Consider the following 12,837-nt stretch of genomic DNA (forward strand, 5'->3'; position numbering starts at 1 on the left):
CCACTATATAAGTAATATATGCGACTAATATATTTCAATATTGACTCAGTTACAGCCAAATTTCATGAATTTTCCCCTTCTGTGGTATTCAGTTTGTCTCAATTTGCATTGAAATCTCATTTTAAAAAATTTCAGATTTCTGTTTAATGTTATTGTAAATTTTGATAATCATCAAAATGCCTATAAATTTTTACTTGTTGAGATGTCTAACAAAAGCGGTACTTGTCATAGACTGTGCCCTCACATTTAAAGACAATGGAGGGCAGGCTCTGCGTCGCGCTACAGAAGTAAGCAGCATTATAATAAACTGGAGGCAGACAATTCACTGACACAGCTCCCTTTATTCGTCGCGTGCGGTGTCCAGCGATGACATTTGTAGTTCATCATCGAATTCGGGCCATATTACTACGAATGGCCCGTTGTCTTCTCCCGAAACATCCTGTATGTAAAGATTTGACATGCACATAATAAGCCGCGGCATCACACCAAACATGAAAGAACCAAGAAAGAATTATGATTCGTGAAAGTGAAACTTAATTCATAAAGCAATCTGTATACTGTAGCTACTGGCGAAAATTTCCTTGAGCAATTCTTCTTTTTTCTTTGCCTATTACAGCACAACTCAAGTTACCTGGTATGTAACGTAAGCCATTCTTGACAAGGAGAAAAAGAAAGAAAACATACGCGAATGAAACCGTCTGCGTCGTTTGATAGTCCTTTTGTGCAAGTCAGTTTGTGTTTGCCTTACCCGTTATTAATTATTTGGTATTTAGGTTGCCCGCTTTTCTATTCTCCACAGAAAGCTTTCAAACTTTAACGAAATGATTCCATGACTGCCTGCTTGTTCACCGGGACTATAGCGTTCAAAAGACTACTTTGAACGAACGAGGTCCGCTAGTTGAATCCATTTGGGCGGAACCGGCATACAATGCAAGGACCGAACAATTGGATAACAGTCGTAAGAGAGAGTGAACGCAAGCGGTAGCAAAAGAAACAAACAAAAACTTAATGTTTCAGATGGTGAATCGGGAGTTTCATCGCCAGGGGCCCTACTCTACCCAGCAAAACGAAAGAAAAGTAACTAAGCAACAGGAAAGCGTAGCTAAACACTGACATCGCTATTATCAGTATATCAAGCAGCAGAGTTTCCCTTCTGAGGGTATATATCTTCGATACAAGGAATCTTAGTGGCAAACACGACTGGTCGATCTGATGCAAGCACCCAAACCGGCTAAAGAGTAGCTAAATCCATCACGGCACAAGCAAATCCGAATCCGTCACCGAAAAACAATGGCGCACCAGCCACGACCCTGACGGAAGTCGTTGCTCACATGCAGCAAACTCGAAGATTCTGCAAAACACTCGCTGTTGCTCGGCCTTGAAGATGTGGAAGGTACAGCAATGCTTTCGTTAGAGCTCCGGACGAATCCGAGAGCTCCGTGTCGGTGGGGCAAGAACGGAGCACTCAGTCACTAAATAAGCTACGCTTCAGAGTATCGACACTGAGTTCCAAGAGTGCGCGTGCGCCATCTTGTGTCCGCGTCACGCTACCCACGCGCACGCGCACTGCGCAGCTTAGCGCACGATGCCATCTATCGTGCGCGGGTAAAATGTTTCTTTCGTTTACATGCAGAGTTGACGGCCGCGAGCTTACCTTGACATCCCCGGGACGCTGTGGTTGACAATACATGGATTATCTCACAACAATTATACATGCTTTTCTATCCCACAGGGAGCATTACGTTAGCCGTCTTTGATCCTCAAATGGGGATGGTACCGGTGTGGTGCGGAAACAAGATGGCGCTCCTGCTCTCCCTTTGACCTCAGTGTCGATACTCTGAAGCGAAGCTTATTTAGTGACTCTACAGCACTCTGCTGCGGAGCGACTTTATCCGAAACGACCAGGGAAACACGGGTCTTCCGCAGCGGAGAAGAGAAAGCCCCCCGAAATCGACCAGTCGAATCCGCCCCAGACTTGAATGTCAAAAAGTTCGCACTTTCAGGGTTGTTCATGAGTTCAGGGAGTCGGAATGATTCCGGATTCATTCCAGATTTATGAGAGCCCCGTATGGAATTGGAGTGCAATTGCGGAAACTGTCCTAGGATTGAAATTGGAATGGAATTAGGCATCTTTTCGCGGGAATGGAATTGCAATGGAAGGGTCAGAGTGCCCCTGTGGTAGTCTTGGTTTCAACTTGCTGGTTTCTGCCCTCGCTCCCTTTGTACACGCACTTGCACCTGCACACGGTCAAGAGCAACTTGTCTGCGCTTTTTCCGTGCTGGGCAATCTCAATCTCCTGTAGCGCTGCTATGCTAGCCAGTACGAATACCGGTCCCGTTTGTGCTATTGATGCAATTAAAGGAATAGAATGAGCTTGCTAAGCCATTCGATGTGAGGGAATTCACCATACCTTTTCATTCCGAGGAATTGAAAGGAATGGAATTACTAAAAATCTCCATACCTCAGATTGCAATTGGAGTGCAGTGGGTGACCCTATTCCGCAACCGCGCTCGCTATACTCCTTTTTTTTTTCGTTTTCACATGATTAATATATTTGAATTTTTCAAATACGGTAGTATTTAACGCGAGCTGTTCAGCAACGCTGAACAACTAATGCATGTGTGAAACTAATATGGTTTCACGAAAAAAAAAGGAAAGAAAAACAAAGTAACTGATGTTGGCAAATGTAAAGAATGGGAGTCCAAACGCAAAGGTCTTTGTATGAAGGCAGCGCGACAGTGTCAAAATCAGCTGGATCAGAATAAGACCATTGCGACCATTGCCCCTGATTTGTTGTGAATTCAATAATCCGAATATAGCACGAAATCATGGTTGAAATGTAGATTTATGGGTACCAAACATCTCCGTTGAAACTCCTTCACGCTGCGTTCCTATCGTCACGTAGTTACGGCACTTTGATTATTAGGAGATCTTTTGACTATATGCTTGCCTCCTCCTCGCCCTATCTCGGTATGACGCATAGTACCGAGCGCGCAGCGGAAGTCCGTCGTTTCCCGTTCTCATGACAACGCCTGTAAACAGGGACGCGGCGCGGCATGGTGCTCGGAACAGAAAAGGAAATGAGCGGAATGCGATATGACGTAGCGTCATAGATCAACCGGTCAAAGCGTCACTTCCCGCCTATTTCATGGATTTGCTCGGCACCGCATTGGCGCCACGATCGGCGGCGGCCTCGAAAATGGGGGTTTTCAAAACTAGATAACATAAAAAATAATAGGACGTGGGAGGTGGGACTTTGCGAAAATGTGTTTTTTATACTAATAATTGAACCTCTGTATGCAATAACGGGATAAGTTAACTTATCCCCTTTTTACTATTTTTGCTTCAATGAGGTCTACATACCAGTATGTACCTGCCAAAGAAAGTTTAGGACCATATTGCAATTTATTGGCCCGTTACAGGAGAGTAAGAAACGGAAAATGTATGTGCGTCAATGGGACGGAAAATCAGATCAGGCCCCCTTTCCTCGGTTTGGGATTTTTCGACGTATCCCCTTATTGCATACAGAGGTTCAATTTATGTAACCCCAAAAGTGATTCGGACCAGTGACAAAGAGCCACTGCGTGTGGCTTGAAGAGGTCACTGATCCGACCTTCATACTATTCGCTATTCATATACCATTACGTTAATTATTTATCTGCAACCGACAACGGCAAGCCCTTTCACCATCACCACCACCACCACCACCATTTATCTGCAAATAATGCAACTTCGGACATCGCTGTAAAGATGCATTACCTGTTCGAATTCTTCTGAGTCTTCAACCGTTTCCACAGAGTTCCCAAACTGAATACTGGACACGCTGGAAGAAGACATAACTTAATCATTGTAAACTTGGATTTAGTGCACAACGTATACGGCGTTCAAGTCAGACGGAGACCTCTGAGTTTTGTAAAATAAAAAAAGAAACAAATTTCAAGGAGCGGAAACTGCATTTATTTTTCGACATATTCCTCTGCTACATTTATGCACTTATTACAGTATTGAACAAATGCCTGGAAAGCTTCGGCACAAAAATTTGTCAGTACGCCTGAACCATCCTAGGACAGCCTCCTTCACACCGTCATCAGTAGTGAAATGCTGACCTCTTTCAGGGGTCCAAACTAGTTTAAACCAGTTGGAGCGATGTCCTGGCTGGATGGGGCATGTGGTAATACCTCCGAGTTGCTGTAATGCGCACGTAGAGTGCGGTGAGCATGCAGTGTGCGGCCCCTTCAACTGAGTGCAGACTTCAAGCTGTCTTGATACCCACCATGGGGGGGGGGGGGGAGGTGATCTAGGAGGAAGGTGCGGTCAGCCTGCACTGAAGTGGCGGCTCGGTGCACTCAGGGGAAGGAGAAGAGGGGAGCGTGAAAGTGGGAGGGGACATATGATGGTGACACAGGAGAGAGAGGGGTGTGCTAACCCTCTTGCTCTGGGATTTGTGTAGTCCAAGAGGACCATCCACCACAGAAAACATACGAGCATCACTCAGTAGTCTTCATTGGGATACTCCCTGTACCACGGTAACCGCCAGGACGATTGGCGAAGTTACGCCTTGCCAAGTATAACCCAGCGTGCGCTAACTTTTCGAAAGTGGAAATGTGTTTAGCGTTCCCAGATTCGTCTCTTGTAAAATTTCGCGACAGGATAAGGCGTTCCACGCGCTAAATGTTCACAGGGATATGAGTGCTGTATAGGCTGGGAACCACCACGGCTGGGAGCGTCACTGACGGACAAACGGCCATCCTTGAAACGTTTGCACCATTCAGTGTCTTACTTAGCGTCAGGTCTCATCACTGAACTGCACTTGAAGTCATTTGTAGATATCCGTGGCTTTTACGGTGTCATTCACAAGAAACTTAATCTCCGCAGGTTGTCCTATGCACGCGCTAACGCTGTCGTCTGCAGTCTTCCTTAACGGTTTCTGTACTGGCCCGCCACATGTGCGCCGCCTATCAGTAATAGCACACACTTGTTACATGCTACTGCATGTACTAATGTCGTACTAGTATACATGTTATTATATACATTTTAGAATACATGTTAGTATACATACAGTCCCGGTATAACTTGAAAGCCCTTTATTTTGTAAGGCAACAGTCGATCGGCTGTGATATTTCTACAGTTCTTGAGCATTACTAATTTCACAAACAGAATTAATAAGTTATAAATTCACAAAGAGGAATTATGCATTACAACTTAATCAATAAAATTTTAATGGCAAAATGGCAAGGGAGCAAGCCAGCTGGTACATGGTGATAAAATGGAACCCGAGAAAAGGACAGAAGAAAGGACGTGTCGTGTCGTCCCTCCTCTGTCCTTTTCTCGGGTTCTATTTTATCACAATAAAATTCTATGAGCTCCGCAAATAAATCAGCAAATTTTCACCCCACCATCACGCCGAGAAACATTTCTGTGGAAAAAAACTTCATGCTTTATACTCTCGGACAGAGATAGTGACTTCTATGAAAGGTGTTCCATTGCATTGTTAGGGAACAGGAAATGTTTGCCAGGGAGAAGTCGATCTGGCTATCCCTTTAAAAAAATGAAACAGAATGAATAAAACATGCATTTGAGAAAACTTTGTAAACATGTCGTGTAAATGTCGGCGTGAAACGACGCAAAGGTATAACTGCGATATACTGCGCAACAGAGCTACAACGGTCTCTCACATGACACAATTGCGCACCTTCAGTCTCGAAAATATACAGTGAAATCCCGTTAATTCGAACTCGAAGAGGACCGAAGATTTGTTCCAATAAAGTGGAGTCCGAACTAAAGGGAGCTCCTCGGAATGAGAGGTTGCTGCGCCGGCAGCACATACTTGCTGCATCGAAGACGCGTCATCACTCGCTAGGTCTTGCAGCACGATCGCGGTCATCCGTTGCTGGAATTACTCGTATGGGAGGATCATTCGTATTTTAAAATATTTATTTACAGAGAAGCATGGGAACATATCAGAGCAGAAAATAATTCATTATAGGAGATTGCTTACATTTCTTCAGACGCGGCGGGGGATAATTGAAGTCTACCTAAAACCTACCTCTAAACCTACCCTAAACCTCTACCTATATTCGCGAGCAGAACCTATCATACCGCCACCACGCGACGTTTAGCGGAACCCGTCCACAGTGTTGATCGGCGTGGGCGATTCGCATTCGATGGTTTATGTTCGGTGCGTTCCCTCTGCGTTGTGGTTTTGGTACACACATGGGAAAGAAAAGGAACATTCTGTGAGGTCTAAGACGCTATATCAGTGGACACACAAATTGCTATTTTGTCGAGAGCAGGAATAACGCGTCCTTTAGACAGCACGGAATTGTAACATAGTAGTGTTTGCTCGGTAGGTAACTTGCGCACCATTCCAACGACCAGAAAGCAATAGTCATCACTCTGAAATTGCGAGTTTATGTACAAAATTTAATGTTTCCTCACTCAAGTACACACAGCTGAGGCTGGAACTCGCGTTACCCCGGAGCTGTAACGGTCCTTGATTTTTTTTTATGTGTGTGTGTGTGGGGGGGGGGTCGTACCACCCCCCCAGAGCATGGGATTAAATGTCCCTCGCTAAGCACTTAGATGAGGAAACCGCCCCCTCCTCCCCACAAATCCTGGAACCGTCCCTTGGTGTTGAGTCCCTCAAACGAGCTCTGCGTACATGCTTTGTCGACCTCCGGCATCATTCCATGCCTGTCGCGTTTGCGCACCTCGTTACGGTGATTCGTACCTTGTTCTTGTTCCAGCGATGGGGCAGAGTATCGCCTCTGGCAATGAAACTCCACATTCCCCATCTTACAACTAAAAGTGTTGTTGTTCTTGCGCGACCAGCGCGCGGCTGTGTCCTTTCGGGCCGCTGCGTTGACAGACGCGACCGGGCAATCTCGTTGCAGTAAACCGTTTTGCAGGCTCATATGTTCAAATTAGCGGGCGTTTTCTTTGCGGGAACCTCGCGTGGCTTTGGCGGGACCTGGGCGTGAGTGCTGATTATCAGGATGTTCGCATTAAGAGATTTCAAATTCACGGTGGTGGTGGTGGTGATGTTGAAAAGGCTTGCCGTTGTCGGCCTCACGTATGTGGGCAACGTCAAATTAACGGGATTACACTCTAAATGAAAGTACATCCTATTATTCGAAAAGAAACATTGCGAGGACTTACGGGTGAGGTGCAGTCACGAGACTTAAAACAAAAAGAAGCGCAACCAATGCTGCACGAGCGGACATCGTGTTTCAACCGTTTCTGTAACAAATAAGTGTAAAGTTGTAGGCATCACAACAAGAACTTCGGTAGGTGGCAGTTGTTCATACTCGTAAAGTTGAGCGCAAAACGGAACAAGAGCAGAAAGATGGGACGAAGCATACAGAAGAAGGCGGGCGCTTCGTCCCAACTTTCTCCTATACTTGTTCCGTTTTGCGCTGAATTTTATGAGTATGAACCGTCATATACCTATAATGGTTGTGTTCTATGACGAACTATAATCTGGACGGACAATGGCAAGAGGCATCACAATGTGATCATTATGGCCAATGTGGTATTGAGTGGTTTTCTCGTGGAACTCCCTTTCCTTTTGCATTGGCTCTATTTTTCATGTTTGTTTTAGTCCAAGTTTTTTAGAACAAGGACCTACACTTTCTAAAAAAACTGTTTGCTCCGAGTCAGTCGAATCTGCTATCTAGTAATAGTAATAAAGGAAATTGTGGTTTGCCCCAGTTCCCTAAAACGGAAACGGCTGGACCACAGATTTGAGACATTAAACAGTTTCCGTTATGACAGGCAGCTTCAAAACAATCTCATCAGCGTCAAGAGTAAATCATCTAGCGTCAGCTACGACGATTTTTTCTATAGATTTTTTCTATAGATTTTATTATACGTATTGTTATGGCTGGAACTGCAGACAAAGAGAGACGCATGTATACTCACCACAGCACGCACACTAACTATAAAAGGCTATACTAAAAATATTTCTAAGGGTTGCTTATATCAGGTACATTCCGCGTCACATGCTATACCCCTTTATGGGACTGCCAGTTCGAATATCTGCACACTGCGAAAATAACGAGTTGTCAAAAGTGAGGTCGACGTAAAATTGTGCCGCAGCTGTGGAAATTTGCCGAGCAGGTGTAGCGCTTTCCCTCTGCGTACATGCGGTTTTTGTTCGTTCTTTTTCTTTCTTTTTTTCACACTGCTGCGTCCCTTTTCTATCCAGTGCGGTAGTTTTACAAAGATTCGCCAACTTGTTTGGGGCTGTGAAGACAACGCTCACGTTCCCCTACCTTTTTAACGTCATAAGACACTTTGTGCAGTCATGGAATAGCTGAGATGTTACTTGTCTGACGATTTGCTGTTGAGATTGAGCACTGGTATAACGTTTCCTAAGAGGGGCTTCGCGACCGCAGACGATAGATGTGTTCGGTAGCCTGATGCGGAATGCCCGCGGACCTGGTGGTACAAACTGACCGAACTTCGATCCTGGCAAGACCCGTCAAAAGTATTCTTGATGCAGTTGGTGACAACAGCTCTTTTGAGGAGCTACGAACGGAGGACCGACTTCTGAGACGGTTCGAAAAAGAACCACTAATCGTCAACGAAGCGGAAAACTCTGGCTATGGCTACGTTCTCAATGCTCCTGGCCAGAAATCTGCCTATATAGCGTATCTAAAAACGAGTCACTTAGAACTTGGAACCTCACTTCGAAATATATTAACATGCAGAACTAACAAGCTTGAAGGTTCGTTCCCCTCGTAAACAGAGATATTCATACAGGACAACTACAGATGGGAAAACGCGTCGAGGCGAGCTCAGTCTCGGGACAAACACAACACGTAGAGCCTCCAAGAGCCTAAGGGGCAAAGTCAAAAAGCAATTCACGAAAAGGCCAATTAGTGTCTGCGCCACGGGTTCAACCTAGACCCACATGATTACCGGTCAGGGATGCTACCCTTACACGTCATACCTAACCCTTTAAATTCCATGTCAATGATGTGAATGATGAGGACGGTGCCCAGAAGAACAGTCTCTGTTCGAAATACGGCGGCTCTCGTCCTGAGGCAATTCCCTGCATACCTGATTGGCATGGCCTTCTTGTGCCTTCTTGTGTGAGTCTCTCTGACGAGTGATCAGGAGGGTCCAGGTTGAACCCCTGTGCTGGCATTCAATGGCTTTTTGTGAATTACTTGTTGACGACAATTCCAACGTATATGGCAAGTAAGCGTTCCACATATTAGAGCTGCGAACGGAAAGCAAAGAAACCGAATAGTGAGCCACGCCGAGGAAAGGAGACCGGAGAGGTGGCGCCGCGGCCGCCGCTCCTGGTTAGTAAAGTGTGCGGTTCGTCGCCGCTGAAAATATAGTCTTAGGGGTGAGATGTAGTCAGGAGGATTACAGAGGAAAGCAGCGTAACAGTGCAGCAGGTGTAAACATAGCCCCTTCACCGTTTCTGCTACGAATGATTGTAGATTTAAAAGTACAAGAAGAACTTGGTATTTGTTCACGTTCATGAAATTCAACGCAAAATATGGAGCACGAACAGAAATGAGGAGACGGGACCCGGGACACGGGAGAACACAGAGCGCTTCGTCCGGTCTTCTTTCTGTTCTCCTTCCGTTTTGCGTTGCATATTATGAACGAATTTTTCACAAGAACTATAAGTTACGCCACATATGCCGGCAACAGAGTTAGCACTGACTTGTGAGTAACATGACGGATTTTTTTTACAGTGTGTCTCGCCCTTCCATATCTTTTTCTTTTTTTGTCTCAGTCTAACTCAGTGTTTCTCAACCAGGATACTCTTCAGCAACCGCGAGTGTAACTTGACTGCCTACAAGCCCACGAGGAATTGGGATTTGCAAGCATCAGTGGTAACCCGCAACGCGTTATCTGCGGGGAAGTATTGTGAAACACTTGAATGAATCCAGGGAACGTCAAGAGATATCTTATGATGCAGCAATAAGTAATTAAATAAATTATAATTAAACTTTTATGAAACCATTTAGACAATAGTAATTTGCTACTTGTACTAGGGTTGCGGAGTCGCCACTCCGAAGTTGGAATGATTCCGGAATCATTCCAGATTTACCAGAGCCTGGAATGGAATGGAATGGCGGGAACAGTTCTGGGAATGAAATGGCGGATGGAATTGGAATGGAATGGTCTGGGTGTTCCGGTGGTATTTTTTATTTCAACCTACTGGTTTCTGCCCACGCTCGCCCTTTGCACACACGCGCCGCACCTGCACATGGTCAAGAGCGAAATAATGTTGTTCAATATTCGGCATGTATAAACGGTGCTCCCTTTCTCCTTCATTTCGAAAATAATAATACATGGAAGCTCTCCGCGGTCACCCAGAACCCCACGCAGCTTCAGCAGAAGTACAACGAGTATTTTCCACATCTTCGCATATTATGACAGTACAGGGAAGTTGGTTATCTTATCAGGCACCTCCCAAGGCAGCACAATGTACTGAAAGTCGGGTGCAACAGGGGTGGACAGTATGTGTCTTATCAGTGTTCTTTAGTTTCACGAGTTTGTTCAAGGCCTTCCACCTACCCGTCCACCCCTATTGCACTCGACTTTCAGTAGATTTTGCTGCTTGGGCTCTTTCCAGCACCCCATGTTTGTGAACATGAACACACGATATCCCTGATCAGCAAGATTGCTCACGTGTCCGAATTAAAATAAAATAAAAAAGGTTATCATCACAGTTAGTAGTGTACCGATGTTGTTCTGATGTTAGGATCCTTTCCGCACCTTGTCTTTGTGCTTTTTCCGTGCTGGATAATGCCGAATTATTCTAACACTGAAAGATGGAGGCAATTTGAGGCCTTGTATGTATTTGTCCCTTCTATGTGGTTCCAGCCTCAGGAACATCAGTTCTCTCATGTTCTGCCATGTCCATCTTCCGACACTGCTGGGCTAACCAGCACAGTTACCATTTCCTTTCTTTCTTTTTCATTGATGGAATTAACGGAATGGAATGGGATTGTTGAGCCATTCCAGGAGTTGGAATTGACCACACCTTTCCACTCCGAGGAATTGTAAGGAATGGAATTATCACAAATCTCCATTCGTCGGAATGCAATTGGAATGGAATTGATGGGCCCATTCCGCAACACTGACTTGTACGGCATCAAGTTCGCCTCACCCACTCCTATACAAAGTTGCCCCAGTGTGGTATAGGCTCCTGGAGGTCATGCTGGCACGACCAGGGGTTCTCTCGAGTAATATACAGCGAACCCTCGTTAATATGACCTCCGATAATCTGACATACGCGCTTTACGACCATACTCCTGGGGAACAATGCAGTGAAACCTCTGCAAATCCCCCCGTTAATATGACAATTCCGCATTATGACCAAAATTTTCGGGAACGACCATGGTCATAATAACGAGGGTTCACTGTAGTTGGAGAACCACTGGTCCAACCTGGTTATAACAAGAAGATTCAATTTCTAAACAAAATGCCTTGTCATTTTCGGACAAATCTGACAGTTAATGCTGATGCAGCTGCTGACAAGCAGAAAACGGTTTGTCACGGTACCGTATAAAGCTAAAGGCATCGGTGTGGGACGTTAAACAACTTCGTTTGAGATTGCAGCCTCAAAACAATGAGCCATTCATCAGTAATCAGGTAATCAGCGTTAATAAGAATTTATCTAGCGTTGGCTGCGATGATTTTCTGTAAATTTTTGTTTACCTAGAATTATCGCTGCGACTACCAACAAGGAGAGAGGTTTGTACTCACCACAGAACGCACAATAACAATGGAAAGGTACACCATGGTCATTTTCTAAGCGCTGTTTGTATCAAGTACAGTCTGATCACATGCTAGGATGCCCCCCACCCCCCCTCCTCTATAGAACTGGCAGCTGGAACATATGCTTACATGGAAAACGAAGCACCGTCGAAAGAGAGAGAGAGAGAGCAGTGGAAAATTGTGCCACAGCTGCAGGAATTTCGCGACCAGATGTAACCGTTTTGCCGGTCCCTGTGTGGAAAAGTACTGCTATGCCAGTTTTACGTGCTGCGTGAATGCAGGAGAAACAACGGTTAACGGACCAGAACAACTTTCATACATGTCCCTAGCATAGGATATATCCTTGAATAATAAGCGTGACATGTTAATTGAATCGTCTTAATGTTAAAGCATATATGCAGCACAAAATTATTTGCCGAAGCAAAAGGGAACCGCTTTGTTTCGGTCCCCCTTGTGTTCCAGCTGTGGCGAGGTGACCGACATTCCCCATTATCTTCTGCACTGCCAGCAGCATCTTCCCCAACGGGAAGCCCTCCATCGATGTCTTCCATCCAACCCTCCATTGAACTGGGCTGCAACACAATGTCCATGGCCACCCTCCTTGGTTCGTCCATCGGCCTACCCAGTACGCCGTCACCACAGACCTGCTCCGCTTCCTGAAAGGCTCGGGCCTTGCGTCTGCCCACTGACTGGGCTTTCCTGGGCCACTGATTGGGCGGCCATGTCGTACCTGTACTGCACTCACTGACTTTTTTTCTGATTTTTCCTTTCCTTACTTTCTTTTTTTCTTTTTGTTTTTGTTTACTTCGAGTTTCTTTCTTTTTTGGAATAACAAGCCGGTGTTAGCCTAGCTGACATTTCCACTTGCTTTCTTTTTTTCATTCTATTAAACATATCACCCGCCTTTGTTCGACCTCCATGTCACGCGCAGAGAAGTATCTTCAAAGTAACTTGGAAAGTGAGTACAGTTATTGAAAAAAGTATTTACATTAGATCGCTTAATACTTACCTTTGAAAGTGCTCGCAAGATACCAAATACTCTACTCAAGTACTGTAGAAATCTGGATCAGACTTGTGCAGTACAT

General features: G+C 45.2%; 1 long non-coding RNA gene across 1 annotated transcript; it reads right to left on the reverse strand.

The window, feature by feature from the left end:
* Window positions 1-337: 337 nt before the first annotated feature.
* On the reverse strand, window positions 338-11,828 carry LOC135384095 (uncharacterized). The gene is made up of 4 exons (XR_010420249.1): window positions 11,741-11,828; window positions 7,160-7,240; window positions 3,761-3,824; window positions 338-439 (listed from the first exon to the last, which is right to left on the reverse strand). It is a non-coding gene; the product is annotated as an uncharacterized LOC135384095 (long non-coding RNA).
* Window positions 11,829-12,837: the final 1,009 nt, after the last annotated feature.

This window comes from Ornithodoros turicata, chromosome 2 (genome assembly GCF_037126465.1).
Source record: "Ornithodoros turicata isolate Travis chromosome 2, ASM3712646v1, whole genome shotgun sequence".
In the NCBI taxonomy this organism is placed as follows: domain Eukaryota; kingdom Metazoa; phylum Arthropoda; class Arachnida; order Ixodida; family Argasidae; genus Ornithodoros; species Ornithodoros turicata.